The sequence below is a fragment of the Fukomys damarensis genome, unplaced genomic scaffold (genome assembly GCF_012274545.1).
Source record: "Fukomys damarensis isolate Sample0158 unplaced genomic scaffold, DMR_v1.0_HiC HiC_scaffold_28, whole genome shotgun sequence".
NCBI classification, from domain to species: domain Eukaryota; kingdom Metazoa; phylum Chordata; class Mammalia; order Rodentia; family Bathyergidae; genus Fukomys; species Fukomys damarensis.
Genome location: NW_022900940.1, coordinates 44,253,284 through 44,274,296, shown reverse-complemented (window position 1 = coordinate 44,274,296; position 21,013 = coordinate 44,253,284). Strand labels below are relative to the sequence as shown.

The 21,013-nt window shown below is 43.1% G+C and overlaps 1 protein-coding gene across 5 annotated transcripts in view; it reads left to right on the top strand.

The window, feature by feature from the left end:
- Fhit (fragile histidine triad diadenosine triphosphatase) overlaps window positions 1-21,013 on the top strand; it is a 1,329,438-nt gene that overhangs the window by 413,688 nt on the left and 894,737 nt on the right. For 2 of the 5 annotated variants that reach the window (XM_010643169.2, XM_010643167.2), the window contains exon 7: window positions 2,699-2,821. The exons of the other annotated variants lie outside the window; for them this stretch is intronic. The gene's annotated coding sequence lies outside the window, so the exon portion shown is untranslated. The remainder of the gene's footprint in view (window positions 1-2,698; window positions 2,822-21,013) is intronic. 5 annotated transcript variants of the gene reach the window in all.

Sequence of the window (21,013 nt, the reverse complement as noted above, 5' to 3'; positions counted from 1 at the left end):
TTTTTTTTTCCCTCTCATAAGAGGACTATTTAAATACTTTCTCTAGCATTCTTCAGTTTCCTGGCTTGCCCTGTGCTGTTAAGCTAGAAGCTTAGGGAGGCACAGAGATACTCCTTTGTGAAAGTATGTCCTGGTGGCCTCTGTAATGTGCCTGAGTTTTGTATTCCATGACCAGCCTGGGAAATGGAACAATTCTTGGTGTTCGTGCCTGCTGTATTAGACTGCTGAGTTCCTGTTTTGAAACGACTGACATATTTCTTAACACTTTGAAGGAATTTGCTAAAATGACTGCATTGCTATGTAAAATGTAACCTAAAAACCAGAAAAAATGATTGTTAAAGAGTGAGTCAGATAGATAAATGTTGCATTCAAAGCACTGATATGTCCAGCGATGTACCTACAGCTTGGAAGATAGATGAAGAATTAAGCTTTTGACTGTCTCAGCCAAAGATGTTGCCATGTTCACTGACAGAAAGGCTAAAAAAGAAAACTGAGTTGGAAAAGGAATGCAGGTGGGATTCTGGAAATAGGAACCGGTCACATACACTCCCTATGGCTCCGATGTACAGGAGGGCATTGGAAATTCCACATCACTGGGTTTGTTTCCTGAGAGGAAGCTGATAGCTTGTGAGTGGTTAAAACCATTATTTGCTTGGATGTTGGAAGTGGGAGAAGGAAAATGTGGTCAGAAATATTTTTTGCAGGTTATAAGGTGGGCTCTGGCTCATTTAAATAGGAAATTTATTAAAGGATATGACTCTTTCAAAGAATCATTGGTAGTCCCTGAGAAATAGGCTTGAGGCTAAGCTTTGGGGAAGAATGCACAAAACCATGCTGCAGAACCAGCCTGGCAAGGAAACCAGACATCTTCTGTGGGAGACAGCTGAGGTGAGGCTGGTGGCAGCAGCATGGCAATCGGAGATGCATCCTTATCTAGTACAAGGATGTTTTCCGGTGAGGACGCACTCTTCATCAGCTGGTGCGATGGCTCCCTCAGCCCATTTTCTTTATCTTTGGCTCAGGGTTGATATGTGAATGAGGATAAGTAGGGTAGGGTATGTGCTAAACAAATTAATTCTGTAGTCTTAACACAACCAAGATTTAATTCTCACTCATGCCAGTCCCCTGGCAGTTGGGACAACAGGGCAGTTGTCCTCTATGCAGTAAGTGAGCAGTCTGGTGTTCTCCGACCTCATCTTCTGGTGTGCAGGTCAGTGGAGTGTGTAGTCGGGCTGTGAAATCTTCACAGAGGCTTCCAGATTCGGTCTGCCTATAGCCTGCTAGCTGGCACTAGTCACACGGGCCCAGCTTCCTACAGAGGGATCCTGGAAATGTGATAAAGCACACTGGAATTAGCAGACAGTAAAAGCCTCAGAAAATTAGAAGTCCCTGTCGGTCCGCCCTTCCAAATCTCTGCTTTTGGCCATCATCAATATTAAATAGCTTTTCTGAGTATGTGGGTTCAAATATGAATGAGCAGAGAAATGGATCATTTTGGCCCCCTAATTACTGAACGCCTTCTCTATGTTGGGGATCCTCTGGCCTACATTTGCATGATATATTTTCCCACTCTGGTTAAAGTTTAAGAGGGCCAAGATACCTGTGTTTCCTACCCTTTCAACTTTTCTTTTAATTCTTTCAAATGCATATCCTCTTGAGTCCATGAGCTAAGGTGGAGAAAAGACAAAAGTACAAGATGTACTCACCACGCCAACTGTTTGAAGTTCTTCCCCTGGAACCATTTTGGGTGGGTTTATGACATCCAGGGTCCACTTCAGATTGATGGTAGCTCTTTGTGTAGTATTATTTGTAAAGTCTACTTAGTTTTTTTTTTCCTTTGTCAGTTTACTAGTCATACAGAATTCTTTATACAAGGTAATAATGCAAACCTTTTAGAGACCGAGTGTCAGACTGCAAGCCCAAATCCACTTATTTATTGCAAAATGCCAAACTGCAATTAAACCTGAATGCTGAGGTTTTAGTTTAGAAAAAAAAAAAAAATTAACATTACATCTGTTTAGAATGTCACCTCTGCCACTTATTAGGCACACAGTCATGGGCAATTTAAATTCTCTGAACTTTTATTTCCTCATTGAGAGAAGTGGAGAAGATGGTAGAAATTCTGTTAGTCAGCTTTCTGCCAGTGACAAAATACCAGAGATCAACAACTGATAAGGGAGGAAGGTTTACTTTGGCTCGTAGTTTCAGAGTTCAAGTCCAACGTGAATTGTACAGCCAGATCCTGTCTTGGAAAAAACTATTGGTTATAACACATTCCCAAAAGTATTCAGATCGTGCAAACTTAGAAGAGACACTTGTGTTTGCTAGGATGCAGTATAAGAAACACTGCATTAAACTGTGGCTGCTATGGAAAAGGGTCTTTCTTATCTCAGTGTTCTTACTACGTAGTCCAGTACCTGGTATATGTTAACATTAATAGACATGATGAAAACGATGAGGGGAGAAAAATCTCTTTTCAAACTTAGCTCCTATAGTTATTTCAATGCTGTAGGAAGACCGTGATTTCTGAAGTCAGTGTTGATCTTGAATTGCTGATCTGCTATTTGTCGTCCTGCATTAAAGTGCTAACCTCTGGGCTTCTCTGAGGTGATAGAAATCTAAGGGACAAAATCCATTAATGTGTTACAGGACTAAATTATTAAGATATGGATGTTCATTGTCTCTACCATTTCTCTAGCTTCTACACAGGAAGATTGTGTGATTCCTGGGTAAACTTCCAGGCCCTCTCAGAACTAGAAAAAGCAAGAAGAACACTGAAGAAATTGAGAGACTGTTGAAATACATAGAGAAGAGTTGAGAGGTAAAGACAGTGAATAAGACAGGGTCCATATGGGGAGTTGGAGTATTTGGGTAAGTGCTGGGAGGTAGAGTGTTCCAGATCTAGCGGCCAACCGCAACCCCATGCGAAACGGTCACAAAAGCAGCAATGAGAAGAGGGTCGTTTTGGGGTATTTTCTATGCATGGAGACTGAGGATTGTTTTATGCATCTAAGTAAGAATGTGAAGAGCTCTCTGAATCCTACATTGTGTTCTCGTCTGTGTGACATGATGCCATGGCTAGAACACGTGAATTCCCCAGGAATTTTTAATGAAAGCGTATTTGATTGATTTTTGTTCCTGGCTTCTGCATTCTTTCCCTGCTATTGTCACTCCCCAGCTGAAGTTGGCAGGCCCCAAATCATTTTGGATGAAATTTATCTTTCTATTTTAAACACTGATGCTCACTTTCATTTGAAGGTTTACTTGTCCACATTTTGAACATCTTTGAATCTGTAGAAAATTCCTTTCTGAGCAGATGGCTGGTGTCCTGGTGTCTAAACTCCCTAAACTTCCTTTTGCTAAATCATCCGTAAAAAGAACACTCGAGTTTCTGTCATGATTTTCCAAGTAGCATCATTCTAGGCCAAGCAGTTTTCAGGGCCGGTCTTATCTGGCTGTGGCAGCACGTTCAGAAGCCTTCTTGTTTCAGGTCCCTGGGAACTTCCATCCCTAGGTGCTAGCCGTTTGGCTCTGAGCTTCCAGTCTTTCACCTTCTCTTTTTGTCTTGTGGCATCTACTCATCTAACCCACTAAGAGAAGAGATGTTAACTTCTGCTTTGCTGAGACCAGTGCCACTGAGACAAATGTCTGCCACCTTGTTGGGGTGATGAAAGGCGAATATTTCATCTGGTATCCTGGCTTTGAAACTAAACTGGCTCTGTGGCTTGTTACCTGTCTTGGTACTTTCTTTGGCTTCAGGATAAGATGATGAGCACAGTCTCATCCAGTGTTACTGTGTTTTCTGTAATCCTAAAATTCTCCCTGTTCTTTACTTTTTATACACATCATACAGATGAGTCAAAATACGTGTGTTAGTCCAGAGAATTAAACATATGTAATGCCCTGACATTAAGAAATACGAAATTATAGAGGAGTGGAGGTGAATGAAGCTCTTCTCCATATTTTGTCTAGGATGGTCCTCTTTGCTACTCCATGCTTCATAGTGGTGACAGTTCAAAGGTTTTTACCATGCAGTCCACTGTTCCATTGTTAACACAGTCTGTCCTCCTGTCCGCCTACCCATTCACTCCCACCTGAGGAAGTCCTATTTCATGCTGAAATTAACTCTGTGCTCTGTTTCTGAAAGACAGTCTGGGGGTTTTCTGCATCCTTGACGGAACTGTTATAAAATCATGTTGGCAGATGGAATTACAGTGTAGTGTGTGTGTGTGTGTGTGTGTGTGCGCACGTGCATTTTCCTACCTCAGTTTCACCCTGAGGAGCTGATGCCATGCATCGTCAACTCCAGGCCCTGAGAACTGGCGGGGCTGACAGGTGAAGGAGCCTAGCGTAATGCAAAGTGTGCTGTGCTGCATGTCAGGAGACAGCTTTCCAATCTCCCCTGTGCCATTAATTTGCTGTGTGACCCTGAGCGACTCACTTAACCTCTGTAGAGCTTAGTTCTTTCACCTGTAAAATGGAGTTAATACTTACATGCCCTTCTCAACTCAAAGGGCTTTGGGGAAAATAAAATGAGATCACAGGTGTATGGAAGTCGGAAGTAGATCAGCCAGGGTTTCCACAGATGAACTTCATGGTGCCTGTTGGCAGGGACATCTTCATCTGAAGTACAAGACAGTGTTAGCAGAAGCTGGTGTAGCTCATAGGCAACAGGCTTCCACTTCATTTCAAGCTAACATGCTCTCCTGGGTGAGCGAGTGAGCAGCCCGGGAGTGAGAGGATCTTGCTGAGCAGTGTGCATGCACAGGTTTTACTCCCACGTGATCTGCTGCTCACACGCCAGTTCCGCTTCAGCAAATGCCTCAGTAGAGAATTCAGCACGTCAGTACCCGGTTGGTGGCAAGTGATGGACTTTAGAGTCCTTGGACTTGGGTTTGATCCCTCCTCTGAGCATTTACTAGCAGTGTGTCCTGGCTTCCTTCTTACTTCTGTTACCTACGAAGTGGGCGCCACAATTTCACCTACCTTCAGGGTGTTGAGATAATAAATCGAACTGCTTGGTACACTGCTTGGCACCCAGGAACTCAATAAATCAAGTTATTAGTAGTAACAGTAGCTAGGGGGCCAAGGTGATAGAATGTGTGGGTGTGCTTCTGACCTTTCAAATGCTCAATATGACTATATTCAGATTTAAAGAAAATTATTTTAAATAAATGCAACTGAGCAAAGGATTATGGTTGAAGAATTATGACAGAGTCACTATGCTGTTCATTGTGAATTGGCGCAGTGACTCCTCCAGGACTCTTGGGTTTTCTCACTCACACAGCACTTTACACAGGCTGTCCGTACAGCTTGCACAGTGGGTGTGTGGAGTCAGTGTGACAGTGTTACCATTTTACAGGTCTGAGGCTAGGTGTCACGGAGGCTTGTGCGCAGCCAGACAGCTCACAAAGGACCAGAAACTCACTTAGAGTGGGAGAGGTGGGGAGGGTGCAGGGAGAAATAGGCGAGAGATAGAGAGCTACAGAGCCAGAGAGGGGAGAGAGGGGGGAGGGAGGGAGGGAGGGAAAGAGAGAGGGAGAGAGAGTGTTTAAGGCAGTGACCCTTATGATTATAGGGGCAGGAAAGCCCAAAATCTGCAGTACTGGAGACCCAGGGAACAGATGATGTTGCAGTCTGCTGGAAAAGCTCTTTTCCTTAGGAGAAGCTAGTTGTTTTTTCTCCCCCCCCCAAGGGTGCTTGGGATTCAAACCAGGGCCTGTGAACCAAGCCCTTTTTATTTTTTATTTTGAGATAAGGTCTAGTTAAATCATTTGATTGGCCAGGCTGTCCTTGAACTTGGAATCCTCCAGCCTCAACCTCCTTCCTCGACCTCATGGTGGTACAGGCAGAGTGTCTTGCCATGCTCAGCTCTGGTCTTTCTCCTAAGGTCTTCAACTGACTGGTCAATGCCCACTAACGTTGAGGGATTTACCCAGTCTCCTGATTTAATGGTTGATGTCATTAAAAAAAACATTTTCTCAACAACATTCAGACATGCTTGACCGATACCTGAATACCATGACCTAGCCAAGTGACATAAAATGAATGATTAGACATTTCTAGACCAAAGGAGGATGTCATTTCCTAGCAGGTTAACAAGGTCAGAGTGCCACCTGGGTCCAGCTCCTCCTAGCCTTTTGCCCAGAAAGAAGCGTGACCAAAGCCAACAACTGTTTATGTTATCTGAGTCTCCTGTTCTGCAGACTTACTTGGAAGCCCCACCTGGCAAGTGTGTACAGGTCTTATTCAATGGTATCCTTTGGATCACTCTTGAATGCAAAGGAGTCTGGGAAGCTGGGCCCTCCCCCACCCCAGGCTACTCGAAATAAAATAAAATAAAGGAGAAAGGGGCCGTATTTGTGTAGGGAGTGGTATTCTGATGCTTCCACATTTGCTCTGCATCACACCAAATCGCTTAAGGTTCGTGCACAGATCTGCTAGCCTTGGTTGGATTTCCCTTTACAGTACTCACTGAGTTCTCTGTGCATAGGTGACTCCAAGATCAAATCGAAGTTACCTTAAAAGGAAAAATGCTCTCAAGATTGTCTTTCGTTTTCCGTATCCTTATAGCCCAAGCAGAGAAACTTTCTTCATTGTATTCTGATGGGAATGGCAAAAAACCTGGAAATAATGTTGAGGAGTAAGAAGGCATTGGTAAACATGCAGCCGATGTATTATACATGTGAGATAATTTTCTAAAACTTGTTTGCCTTATTTGATACGTTCCAGCTGCAAGGCATGAAACAATGTCCCTTAGTGTCATTGTCACAGTTTTAGTGTTTCACTGAAACCCAAAGAGAGACATCTGTAGCACTGGAATTTGCAGTGCCTAGAATTGAAAAAAAGGAATTGGAAGAAATTCATATCAGAGAGTACTGATTCATATCCAAGTATCAATCTGTGTTGATAAATGCTTAATTTTAACTGAGTTTACTGGTACATTTTAGGGATACAGTACAGTTACATTCATTGTTGGGATCTTGCACCTCTACATGACAGGTCTTGGTTCTCATTTTTTCCCCTTGTCCCTGCCCTCCCTTCACCCCCTCCTCCCCTCCCCATTTACAACCATTTTATTTCCATTTTTTCATTTTCTCCTATTTTTTTCTTTTCCCTTATTACCTTTCCCCTACCCTTCCCACTTTCCCTATACCTTTAGCCCTTTTCTTCCTATTTCACAATAAATGCTTAATTTTAAAATAATCAAACATTCAAGAGATCTCCTTTATATTTAAAAGTGAAAATTTCAGGAGCCATTTAATGAAAAGTAACTTGGAACTAAACAAGAATTATGTGTCACATTGTTGAAATGCAACCAAGGTAGTATCTATTTTTAAGTTTTGCTTTAAGTTTTAAGAGCAAAGAAATAAAATGATTTTTTATCTATGTGTCTCTCGGACACGTGTGTGAATATACACACATTTGCTTAGACATCCACAGCACCAGAGTCTGTCTCTCCCTGTTTTCTTGTTTCATTTCCTATTCCTCTCTCAATAGCACTGTGAAACTACTTTGTTGTCTAATTTCCATGTTGCTTTTTGGCACTTTTTCAATTCTAATTCTCTGCTGGTTATTGCCTTGCCATAAATGCAGGGAAGGTAGATTTGCATGCGGGACATTTAAAATTTTAATGTCAGGGGTCATTAATCTTTTTTTTTTCTTCTGTTATGTGTAGGAGTGGGGCTTTCATGTACCTGGAATAATTTACAAGAAAGCTTTTATAACTAGGATTTTTAGATTTATTTTTCACATTCTCAGAGCCTGAAAGGCTAAATGAGAAAGAATCTAAAATAAAGACCATTTCCATATTTCCGAATGTTGTTGTGTTGGGTGCATGGCTGTTGAATGTGGGAACAGTGGGGGCTCCCACATTTTCTTGTGCTTGCTTTGGTTTCAGGCACAGCAACTGCCTTCCCCCCGGGTGGGAAACTTTCTGTGCTAACTGGAGGAGAACGTGGTAGTGGGCCATTCTTATCACTTCTGTCACTGTATCTTCTGCATTTTCCTTACATGTGTGTCTGATTTTCCCTCTACCTTAGACTAGCATCAGTCCCCTTTATTGATGTCAATGTCTTTATGGATTCCCATTAAAGGCAGTTGAGGCCCAGCAACCTTGCCCCATGTCCCTTTTCCACCGATGAGCACTGTTGATGATTTCCCCCTCTCTTCTCTCAGACCTCTGGTAGCTCCCCCTTCTTCTCACGGTGTGTGGATGACTTTCACTTCCTGCTTCCCTGGGCAAAGCTTCCGCCAGCTCTCACCAGCCTGTGACTAGACCTCATGCCCTGTTTTGCTTCTGTTGCCTCCTTCATGGTGCCCTCCACCAACTTGATTTCCCTACTAGATAATGCCTGATGGCGTACAAGGATGCTGTGCTTTCTCTAAACTTAAGAGATGGAAAGAAAGTGAAAAAAGGAATCCTGCTTAGCTCCTTATGGCTACCGTACCATTCTCTGCTCCCCACTCAGGACAGGGAACCCCAAGACGAGTGATCTATGCATGTTCTCCCGTCAGACGTCCGTCCTCACTGCTTCTCGGAATTCCCTTGTTCAGGTCACTAGTGCTTCCTTGCCAAATCCATTGTTCTGCTCTGAGTCCTCTTCTCACTGGATCTGTTGGCAATGCCTGACACAGCAAATAACCTTTTTCTTCTGGGAAGACTTCATTTCATTTGGGGCTTTGGGGACACTACTCTGCTTTGGTTTCCCTCTTACTATACTGGTCGTTCCCTTTCAGTCTCCTCTGCTGACTGTAAACCTGCTGTGACTCGGGGCTCCGTTCCTTAGAAGGTCTCTTGTCCATCTCCTCAATCCTCAGATGATCTTACACACTCTCCCGCATGTATACTGCTGTTTCCTGATTCTCTGTTTCCAGCTCAGATCTGCTCTTTCACCCCCAGGCTTTGATCACACATCCCATGTCTATTCATCTCCCCTTGGATATCAATATTATAAATGTTGATGCTACCAGTCTGGTCCAGTCACCAACACCTCTGCCCTAGACTTCGTTTAAGTACTTTTCCTGTTTCTTTCCTTGCCACTTTATTTGTAACACAGTGCCTGGAAACTTTTCATTACTGTAACAAAATACCCAGGGTTCACTCACGATTTCAGAGGTTTCATTCTATGGTCAGTGGTCCTGTTGCTGCCACATCACAGTGCGTTGCACACGGCAGAGCGGAGGTGCTTACCCTATGGCCAGGAAGCCGGAGAGATGGAGTCCCATGATCCCTTCCAGGGCCCAGCTTTAGGGATCTAAGATCTCTCCCCAGGCTCCACCTCCTGACGTCTCCAGAACTTCCAACAGTGACAGGGTCTGGGAACCAAGTCTTTAACACTTGGGCTTTGGGGGAATGTTTAGATCCAAACATGGCAAGCACAGCAGCTAGCACGGTACTTTTCAAATAACCCCATCCCTGCCACCACTCTGCTCTGCTGAAAACCCCGAAGGCTTTTTATCTCAAAATAGGAGCCAGAGTTCTCTGAGCTTTGGTCTTCTCCCCTCTGTCTCCCTGACTGTACGGCTACCACTTGTCCTTCCCACCCCTGCTCCAGCAGCACCAGATGTTTACTGTGGCTCGCACCTTGGGTCTTGTACCTTCTCCTCCAGGAGCGACTTCCTCGATGTCCTAATTGCTTGCTTCATCTCTTCCTATAATCTCTGTTCAAACACCACCTTTTAACAAAAGGCATTTTCTCATTTATGAATCAGAAGGCCTGTTCCTAATCTCCCATTCTCTGTCCTCCTTATCAGTTGTGATAAGGACATAAAATGCTGTTGACGTGTTTAATTTCTGACCAGAAATTTTTCTAGAATGCAAACTCTTAGGCATTTTTGTTCTGGTCTCTGCTCTATGTCTCGTTCTTAAAATACGACTTCACTAGTACTTGGTTCTGTGTAAAAATCGAAGATTTAATGACAAGTAGAAATCTAAATACTTAAGCAGTAGTTCTTAGCAATGGGCCGAGAATGAAATCTTCATGACTATCGTTCTTATTTTGTTTTCTGAATCCTCAGACCCATGATATTGGCGCTTTATCTCTTTGGTCAATTTATAATATTGGGTCCCCTGAAAAGATAAGGTAATACAGGATTGCTTGTTAGCATTTTTGTGTTTAAGGTTCTTGCATCACAAACATGGGGCACTTGTAGAAAAGATTATTAGTACTTGAGGATCCGGGTAATTGAGTTTTTCAGTATTACATCTTGCTTCTCCCCTATACTGGTCAAGGACTCACAGAAAAATATGTGCATCTCCAAACTGGGTAAATGACTAGAGCTGAATAAAAGTGTCACTTTCAAACCACAAGGTGGAGTCATACTGAGGAGCTCCTTCTGGTGTTACCCGAGCATGAAGGGGGAAGGGGCGGGAAGGGATAGGCCTCGGAGAGGACAAGGGCGGGGCGGTAAGGCTGTAGGAACCCTGGGGGAAGCTGACAGGAGCGGGGCTGCAGCCCTGAGGTCTCCACCCAAACTATGTAAACATCACTGGGGACTTTGGGGTGTGATAGGAGCTGAGGAAGTAAATGCCCTGGCCTCTCTGTCCTCCTTTCTTCTGCTCGCTGGCTGCGGCTTCCCCCTGGCTTGCTGACGGGATGGGAAGTCAGGAGAGGAGGCCCCGGGCGGTCCTTGCCTAGCACAGTAGCTGGCTGACCCCAGGATAGATGTGCAGGAGGCAGGCCCAGCAGGACAGTCAAGTGCTGCCTCCCTCAATGTCCCAGGTCCCTCTTCCTCACAGGCCTTCTTACTGACCTTCACCCAGCATCCAAAGGAGAAGCATCACCATGTTCACAGGGGGCCTTGGTCTACAACCACGTCACTCAGCAGCTTTCCACTGCGCTTGGAATAACATCTGAACCCACCCTTGAGTGTCTCAGACCGGAGGTGGCCTGGATGCGCCTCTGTCTCCGAGCTGACGCTGGCTCGCTCTCACAGAGGCTGCTACTCCCATGGTAGAGAATCTCGCGGGCCTCACTTCTTTGTCTTTGCCGACTTGGCTCCCTCTGTGCAGAGCATCCTTTCCCCACCGGGGTGCTTCTCCCTCCGGTCACTCAGATCTCACCACTCCGGGGAGGGCTCCCTGGTCCCCCGGTCTGGGGCGGGTCTTCCACTTACTCTCTGTGAAGGAGCAGTGGCTTCTCCGTTCTTCCCTCTTTTGCTTTGTTTTAGTCTCACTGCAAGCAGAGTATCTGTAGGCGTGGACCTTCTCTTTCTTATTCACTGTGTTAGCCTCAGAATCTAGAACAATTTATGGTCCAGCGGTTTGTCAATAAATATTTGGTGATTGAGTGAATAAGCATTTCTTTCAACAAAAATATCTTCCCAGTTAATTAAAAAAGGGAGCATCTTATCTCTGAGGCTATTTTGAATACAGTTGGATGTTTATCCTTTGTGTTAGTTACTTTTCTCTCATTGCTAAGACAAAATACCCTGCACCCAAAGTTAAAGGAGGCTCGCAGTTCATAGAGGTTCTGGCCCACACTGGCTCTCTCCATGGCCGGGTGGCACTGCAGACAGGCATTGAAGAAGAGAAACAGCTCATGGCGGGCAGAAAGTCGCAAGGCAGCAAGGGAGCTCATCATAGTCTTTCTGCTCCTTTCATCTTACCCAGATTATGAGGATTAGGGTGGTGTCCAACGAGTTAGTGCACAGATTTAGTAACCACACTCCCTTAATCCCAGCCTCACACACTCCAGATTCCGCTACCTCTGGAAAAGCCCTGTGACCGCTTGAGGCTTTCGGGGGACATGCAGACACAAACCGTAACATCCTTCTAGTATTTGGGGGACAGTAAATGTATTAATAACAATTTAATACCTAACTGAAAATAATATACCTATTAATAATAGGGCTAATTTTTTATTTCTGAAAGATCATTTTCTGAGGTTGGTCTATTATCTCTTTAACAAAAATTAAGATAAAAAGTGAGTGATATTCTCTCCCCAGTCCAGTTTCACAGCATGGCTAATTACATGCCACTAACTTTTCAGGTGGCTGATTTGGAAGGAGGTCAGGTGTAGCGACCAGGGCTGAGATTTAGAGGCAGAAGGACTTGGGGAAAATTCAATTAAGCCGCTTACTGCTTGGATAAGGCTAGGGCAGTTGCAGGTTTTGTAGGCTTTCTGAACTGTAGCTTTTTCATCTGCACATGAAGGTTAATGTTGGTTAATTCTGGAAAAGAATCACAGATGATAACATGGATGTGCTCTACTTCCATCCTTTTCCTTTTAACAAAACACATGAGCAAATCACTCTTTTTTGTCCCTCGTTGCTGCTAATCCATGTTTTATTAGTCTTTGGAGCTTGTGTTCATATTCTGGTTATTGGGAATCTTGCTAGGAGGTGCTTCTGTCCAGATGCCCTTCTATGAAGACGAACTGCCTCACTGAGGGAAGCAGCTTGGCGTTCAGTTGTGCCCATGACAAACTGTAGACTCGTCATGGTTTCAGTTGGCATCTTCTTTGCAGACAAATGTAGACAGCACTTTTGTGCAGCAAAGCACTTTGTTAGCATTTGACCCTATGGGACCATACGCACTGGAAGAAAAGGCACTGAAGCCTGGTATAGTACTCGCCCCATTACAAAAGCAAACCAAGTAAGTTTGTATGACAGGAAGATAGGAAAAGAAACCTAAGCCACAGTGCAAATCCATTCTACAGAGAGATAAAGCTAGTTGAGGTTTGTCTTTGTTTATTTTCAGTTAACTTTAATATGTTTGGAATGCATTCTCTATCTTAGGTACTTGTTTTTTACTCTTTAAATTAGTTTAAACTGAGAAAGTTTACAGTAGAAATATTAAGGCACATGTAGTTTTACTAATGTTTGACCGAAGAATCAAATACTTTGCTGACAGTTTGGAAATGTATTGGTGCTGTATGTTTCATCTGGAAATACTAAATTTCGAATGTATGCATTTCTTGGTCTGGGTTTTATTTGTTTATTTTTTATTTTCTGTAGAACCTCACTATGTAGTTCACTGGCCTTCAACTAACTATGATCCTCCTGCCTCAGCCTCTTGAGTGCTGGAACTACAGGTGTGCACCGCCGTGCCTGCCTCATGAGCCTGCATCTTTAAAAGCTTCAAATCAGTTCCAGTCAAACCTATACACTTAGCATTCTTACTCGGCACTGACTGTAGTAAAGACCCAGTCCCTGCCCTGTAGGGCTTTACACACTGGGATAGCATTCCTGACTTCTTTAATCAGTGTTTCTGTTTCCAAATATAAGCATCACTGGCCCTCCTTGTACATTATTTAAAACTTGAAATAAGCAGAAGTCGAAGCCAACTAGTTAGAGCCCTGCCATCTTTTTGAGTTGCCTGTAGCTTGTGAATTTATTCACGGTCTCCTGAGAAACACGGACCTACCTGGTGTCATGAGATGTCACCATTGCAAGTGTGCTGCTATTGCTGAGCTTCATCTGTTCAGTGGGGACCAGAGGTTGCCAATCAGTGGGTCCATGGGCCCAGCGCAGACTACAGTTGCATTCTTAACCTTTTTACTCAGACCAATATTTAAAATGGAGATGTTTTCCATAAAATGTAGACCTTTGGCTTCTCTCCAGACATCCCCAACATCAGAAGATCTGAAAGTGGCAGGCTAACTGGTGCCCCCACTGCAGGCCTGGCATGTTCTCCACAGTCCTGCGTCCAGTATGCCCCTCCTGCAGTGATTGCTCTCTTCACCTGGAGACGGGCTGGCATCATGCTGGCGTCCTTCCTGCTCCTGGAAAACACTTGGGCTTGAGGGTCCTGATAGATTCCAGAGAGAGGAGATTGAAGGATTTTCAGAGTGTAGACGGGATGAATCTTGAGATGTTGGTAGGATTTGCATACTTAAAAGGTGCCAAGAGGAGGTCATCCAGGCGGAATGGCTTTGATGTTGGTTTCCACCAGGTTTTCTTCAATCATATTTAAATTGCTTAAGGAGGCAGATGATGTGCTTTTCTCGTAATAAGGAAAGGTGATTTATGGTCATGATTCTTCCTTACACCCTTGCATCCTTGCACTGAGATATGCTTTCTTTGAAGGAAGGACAAAAGCCAGAAGAGCAAGTAAGAACCAGAGCTAGATGTAACCAAGGTTCCAGCAATGGGAAGCTATGGGGCTGATGAATTTTTTCTTTAAGATGATACGTGCGTGGGTGTTGAAGGGTTCAATGTTTGGAAGAACTGTGCTACTGCAACAAAGATTCAGATCTGTCAGAGTACAAAGCTGACCAAAATACTATGTTAGTCTTCCAAAAGATAGTAAGAGCTTCTTTGCCTACTTGTCTAGCCTATTCCTCACAAAGACAGCTGGGCATATAAAAGAATAAGAAATGGTAAACTTGACCAAGACATGTTCAAGGTTGTGTTCTTGTCTCCAGAGACACCCAGCATCCTGCAGTGTTTCCCAAGCCAAGCTCTGCGTTCTCGTGGAATTGCGCCTGTGAGCATCACAACACGACATCACAAAAAACAAAGAAAGACTCTTGTGGGATGAACTGCAGCTATGATAGTGCCACCTCTATATCTGAGGGCTCTTTTTTAGTTTTTAGGTTAGTTAGCCTTTGATTAAAGGAAGGTAGAAGGCTAAGAAAGGATGCAGATTTGGGAAAGTTTGTTGTGTTTTAGAATTATTGGAGAATATGAAATGGAGAAATTTTACATTCCTGGTGAGGCGTCCCTTGTATAGTTTGATATTTCCTCAGTCTTCAGAAGACCTACCATGAGGATTTATTTGTGTTAAACTGAACACAGGTCTCCTTCTAGAGGAAGGCCCTTTTATTGATCCTGACCTTTTCCTTTTGCCGATAAAGGCTTGTTGAGTTGCCTTTTAAACAACCAGAAATCACTGTGTTTCTTTTTCTTTTAATCTTTTATATATCCTTTTCAGAGACCTTACATGCTTAAAAGTAAGTTTCCTATGGAAATCGTAGAACAGCACCCCTCAGCAAACAGTTCAGAATATAGACCCCCGTAACACATCATCACATGTGTGGTTCTCCAGGCTCAACACTTACTTGTCCCAAGCCTGCCGAGTTTTCTTTGCCTTTCTCCTGCTGTTTCCATCTTGTTTGTCCTCTTGAGAGATACTTCAGACTAGATTTCAGCTAGTAGTGCCCTGAGAAAACTTGAAGCACTGAGTTGGGATTACATTAGCTGGAAGAATAAAAAAATTAATTTCCTTCAAGAGAAGAATGGCATGTCTGGCTGAACAGAATATGGCCTAATGTAATAGACCTCCCAGATGAAACGGGGAGCTAATCATTGCTTTACCTGGGGGATGTGAGTTTATTGAATTCCAGATCCCTGTATAAATTAGCATCCAAACCCAGGGGTCCGCCCTCCCCCGCCAACCATTTCCCCTTCTTCCAGATTGCTCTGGACAGGAACCCTGCTGTCACCTGCGAGAGTCCCTCACGTCTTCAGCTGGCTCCAAGTTAGGGAATAGAAAAATTAATGGAACAGAGCTTAATCCCTAACTCCCTAACTCTGCAGTTTTATTTTTTAATAGTTCATAAACTTCTTATTTCCCCTTTAGCTTAGGTTTCTTGTGTGGTGAGGAAGGGGTCTGGCAGATTTTTGATCTGTCTCATAAACACGCTGTAAAGGACAATGCTGGGTTGTGTGAATGCTGTAATCTACCTTTGTGTAATGTTCAAGAACTGTCCAGAGTTTGTGTCTGAATTTGTTCTAATATAAAGAACCCTGGGGTCGACAATACAACTAGATATAATAATTCCAGATGGATTAGGTTTTGCATTCCTAAAGACCTGGGAGGCCCATAGAGATCGCTTCCCTTAGAGCTGTCAAAAGCATCATGACCGGAACTGTGACACATGCCTTACTGGACTCCCAGAGATCTCCATTTTGAAATTTTAAAGTGACCTAGTAGGATTTGTATTTTTTTTTTTAATTTTAAATTGAATTTATTGGTACATTCTAGGTAGACAGTACAGTTACATTCATTACTGGGATCTTGTACCTTTACATGCCAGGTCTTGGAGGATTTGTATTTTTTTAAAGATGACGAAATGAACTGTCTGTCTTTCAAGAGTAAACTCTGCGGCATCTCTTTTGCTACCTTCTGCCCTCTCCTAAGAGAGAGAATGGGTGATTTCTTAGAGCGTTAAAGTTTGAGAAACATCTTTTACAGGATACATGTGCCTTACAGGAAGGCTTTGAATAGCAAACAGGCCTGGATGGGATTTGAAAGAGTGGTAATTGCTGTCAGGAGGTGACGCTCCAAAAGCAGAGCTATCTGACCTCTGGGCCCGAATTAGTTAAGACACAGAATCCGCTGTTGTCCAGCAGCTTGAGAGGAAGCCTCACTTCTCAGCACTGTTGTGTGATAAGCCCTCAGGAAGGCTGGCCGGCCCCACATCCTGGTCCTGTTTTCCCTCCATGGACACCGCCCTTCAGATGGTGTAGAAGCCTCTGTTTTGTGTGCTTCTTGTGGGAAATGGAGGCCACGGCTGACTCTCCTTCCCAGGGCTCCACATCCATTAGGTGAACAAAAAATTAGCACAAAATCAAAGCACAGGTTATAATTAGTGTAATTTCTTCCTGAATATACTTTCTATTTTTGAAGTGACATATTTTTTGCTTTCTACATGTTTCTTTCATCCTTCCCAAAATGAAAATAGTTCTTTTTTCTTCCTGTTTTTTTGTGTATGCCTTTGGCATAAACTAAAGAAGTTTAAATTTAAACACTGAGAGATACAAAATTTTGTATAAATTTTACATAAAAAGTGAAACATTCCATATGTAGTTTTGTAACCTAGTTTTAAAGTTTAACATCATCTTTTTGTGTTACTAAGAATGCATGTGCCACATTTCAAACCCTGAATAATGTTCCATTTATAGATACCCCACTGTTTACTTAACCTGTTCCTTGTTGATGAACATTTAGTTGTATGTTGTATTATTACTTTTGTATGTTGTAAAGGATGGTAGAACAAGCATCCTTATACCTTTCCTGATCTTTGACAAGTTATTTCCTTAACACATATCCTGAAAATGAAATGGGTATATAGAATGTAAAATTTTAAGAACGTTGCCTCCCTGCCTTTCAAAGAGGTACTAATATCTATTCGTCCTGTCTGCGACCAAGTCTTTAGTCCCTTTAGGCTGTCACAGGCACTGAGTAGCATGCGTTTGTTAGATCTTTGTCAGGTTGAAAGATACGAAGACATTTTTATGATTTTTGTTTGAATCTCTTTAGTAGTGAGGTTAAACATTTTCTCATTTTTGGCTATTCATGTCTTTTGCCCATTTTTCTGTTAGGTTTTTGCCTTTTTCTTATCATATGATTGATTCTGCATATTTGTGATTCTTGTACAGCCTGTGATCAGGGCTTGTCAGGAAAGTCCTGGGGAAGAATGCGGCAGGTGGAAGATGAGTTTATTGTTTCTCCACTCTAAGTGGCCATCTAACCTTTGTGTTTTTCTGTTTCCTTCCATGTGAGGTTAGCAAAGAGGGGCCAGTCGTGTCTTCAGCACTAACAGAGCCAATAGTTATTAAAACAAACCCTGTAGCTTTCACAGTAAACATTCCAGGGTCTTCGACTGATCGTGGTCTATCTGCTTGGTTGGAGAGAGAAGGATCTAAATTCTAGGTTTATAGAGATGGCTGAACACATGACCCTCAGTACTGGCGAGGACGGATTGACAGGGTTTATCAGTCACCTATACTTACAGCCCTGGGGAGAGGGAACTGCATGCCACGTAAGACCACATGTGTGTTGCACGTGGGAAAGAGACCAGTCGGGAGCTGTGAGATGCAGGCTTTGTAGAATCATGAAAATGGGGTGATCCCAGTTCCTGCAGGAGGATGGAATAATGTCAAACAGAAAACTGAAACCCACCACTCAGGGATAAGCAGAAACTGTGCTGGTCCTCTTGTTAGGAAGGATCGTTGCTAGGGGACTTCATTCATGGGAGCGCGGTTGGTTGAAGCACTCACGGTTAAGCCGTTTAAATCCCTTCCTGATTTCCCCAGATGTCCAAGGATTGCATAATAATTTTTAGGTCTTCATGACTACCTTTTGACAGGCAAGTTCCCAGTCCTCTGACTTTGAGTTCATCCTATCACTTCCTGAAAACTTTGCCTCTGTAGGGCTCCGGGTCACGGCCCTGTCCAGGGAAGCAGATGGCATGAGGCAGACGTTCTTCGAGTAAGATGAACATGGCTTTGATCCCACCTCTGTCTCCTCCTCGCTGTTTAACTTTGGGCAGGATGTATGACCTCTCAGGCAGTTTCTGTGAAATAGAGGCAGTACCTTTCTCACAGAACAACATGTAAAGAGTCCCTCACATAGCGCCTTAGGTTCTAATTCTTCAGTGTCTTTCCCTCCTCAGTCTTGCTTTATCTGATGTCTAAATGTATTAACTAAGGTTTGATGCAAACGTCTCACCCTCTTTTTCTCTTAGCCCCTGAAGAGAGAGGCGCACATTTCCCATGGCTTCAGCTTGCATGGAAAGGGAAATGACTCTCAGGCTGTGTTTCATGCACAGATCATCCCTGACATCTTGTCCCACTGTCTCCTAGAGATTTTTCACTGCAGCACCTTATCTGGCATGTTTAAAGTTTTCTCCTTAAACCAGCACCTTCTTCTAGGTACTGGTAACTCCTCTCCTAGGTGTTAGTGGGCTCCACGGTTTCTCTGTCATCAACTGTACTTGCTGGAGTTTTGTTTCAGGATTTCTGAAAGCCCATCTGTTGAAGGCTTAGTCCCCAGTTTGGCCCCGCTGGGCAGTGGGGGAACCTTTAAGCACTGGGGTTTAGTGGGAGGCCCTCAGGTCCCGGTGGGCATGCCTTTGAATGAGGGCCCTGTTCTCTTCCTCTTTCGCTTTCATTTCAGCCAAGAACTGCACAGGTTTTCTCAACCACACAATCCCACCATGATGTGCTATAGGCCCAGCAGCAACTGGGCCACATGGCCATGGACGAAAACCTCTAAAGCTGTGAACTGAAATAAACTCTTCCTATTTAAAAGTAATTATTTCAAGTATTTTAGTGCAGTAATGGAAAGCTGACTCAGTGCTCTTGTGTCTTCATTAGTTTCCTTTTTAAGCCTGTAATAATTTAGCTGACAAGAGCTACTGGTATCATCTCTCATGGAATGGCTTGAATTCTTACCTCCCATTCAATTCCCCAGAAGCAGAATCAGTGCCTTTAGAATTAGACAGTTGGTTAGTGAAGATCCTAGATGATAATGTGCTGGCGCACTCAGAACCCCAGAGTGGCAAGAAGATTCTTCTAATTTACAGATACAGGAAGGACTCTATAGATCCAGAAAGAAACCTTCCCTAAGCTTCTCTTATATGGCTACAGGCAGAACCATCTGGAAATGAGCTTTCCAGAAATTCCTTCTTCAGGGTAGTTTTTAATCCTAGGAAGGAGATTAAGAGTAAACCTACAGTATTCTCTTCGGGGAGCTTGTGGCAGTGAAGAGTTGGAAAGATCCTTGTACCTGCAGAAACAGACATTCTTATCTCCTATTTACCTTCCCTAAAGAAACCAACTGTTCTTCCAGTACAGGGTTTTTCTGTCACCAACCTCTCCTCCCATGAAGTTAGGCCATAAACCTCTAACTAAGCTCCTTCTTTTGTGAGGATCCATATGCATAGTAATAAACATTTTTTTCCCTCCAGCTAATCTGTCTTTTGTCAATTTAACTTGTAGGCCCAATCATGAAAATAAGAGAGAGGAAAAATCTTTCCTTCTAGTTCTTACCTCATCTGTAAACTTCCTTCTCCTCCAGGTACCATATATATATACTATGTCCACTGCCTAATAAGCCTTTACCAGATTTATTTGTGATGGTGTTTCCTCCACTCCAAGGCCTCTCATGGCTCCTTGGTGCTCATGGAAGGAGGAATGTTCCTCAGTCCGGTTTGCAAGCCCCAACAATGTAGACACAACTCATTTCCTTCTTTATATCTTAAGCATTTCTACATTCCTTCAACTAATTTTTTTTAACTTCATAGACCGTGCATTGTGCTGAATTGCCTTTGTATTTCTTTTTCTGTCATGTTTTAAATAGTGCATGTTTATATTACATAATAGCGATGCTCATTTGGGGAAACCGGTACATTCTATAATATATATTTCCTCATTTTCAATCCTTTTACCTCCGACTTCCCCTCCAATGATCCCCTTACTTATTTAGTTAATAGTGAGAGATTATAGAGAATCGCCACCATTCTGAGTTTAATTTGAATGCTTTATTGCTGGCATTCCAGAGTGGCTTTCTCCCAAAACCTCTCTACAGGAAAAGCAGCTTTTGGCTTCTTTGAAATGGCTCTTCTAATTGGGGAGGGCTTAGGGAGAGGGGGAGCACACGTGGAGTTTCATAGGTGCAGAATTTTGCTAAGGTAGTAGGTAGGGGTCCGGAAGTTTCACCAGTTTAGCTGAAACAAAATATCACACAGGCAGGAGTATCCTGTTTATAAGATTGCAAAGATTACACATAGTTGCAGAGTGCTCTACCAAATGGGAAGGCTCGAAGGTAACATATTGTTGCAGACTGCAGAACCTGGGGTCCCCTGTGTACTAACTGAGGGGACCCCCCAAGGGGGAGGAGGAAGGTGTCCACCCGTGTTACTCCACTTTATACAAATGGAGTCAGGTTGGCAATCAAAACTTCTGAGAGCATATCTTCTAGTTATTTATATTTATATTTTAGGGTTCTCATCTAAGAGAAAGCATACACTATTTAACTTTCTGAGCCCAGTTTATTTAGTTTAGCAGAGTAATCTCAAGTTTCATCCATTTTCCTACAATGATATAATTGCATCCTTCTTTATGGCTGAATAATATTCTTTTATAGTGTTCTTGCTCATAGCCGTTCTGACTGGGGTAAGATGGAATCTAAGAGTTCTTTTGATTTGCATTTCCCTCATGGCTGAATAATATTTATGTATTTATTGGTCTTCTGTACTTCTTTTTAGAAGGGTCTGTTCAAATTCATTTGTCATTTTGTAGATTGGCTATTTGACTTTCTGCTAGTTCATTTTTTTTTAGT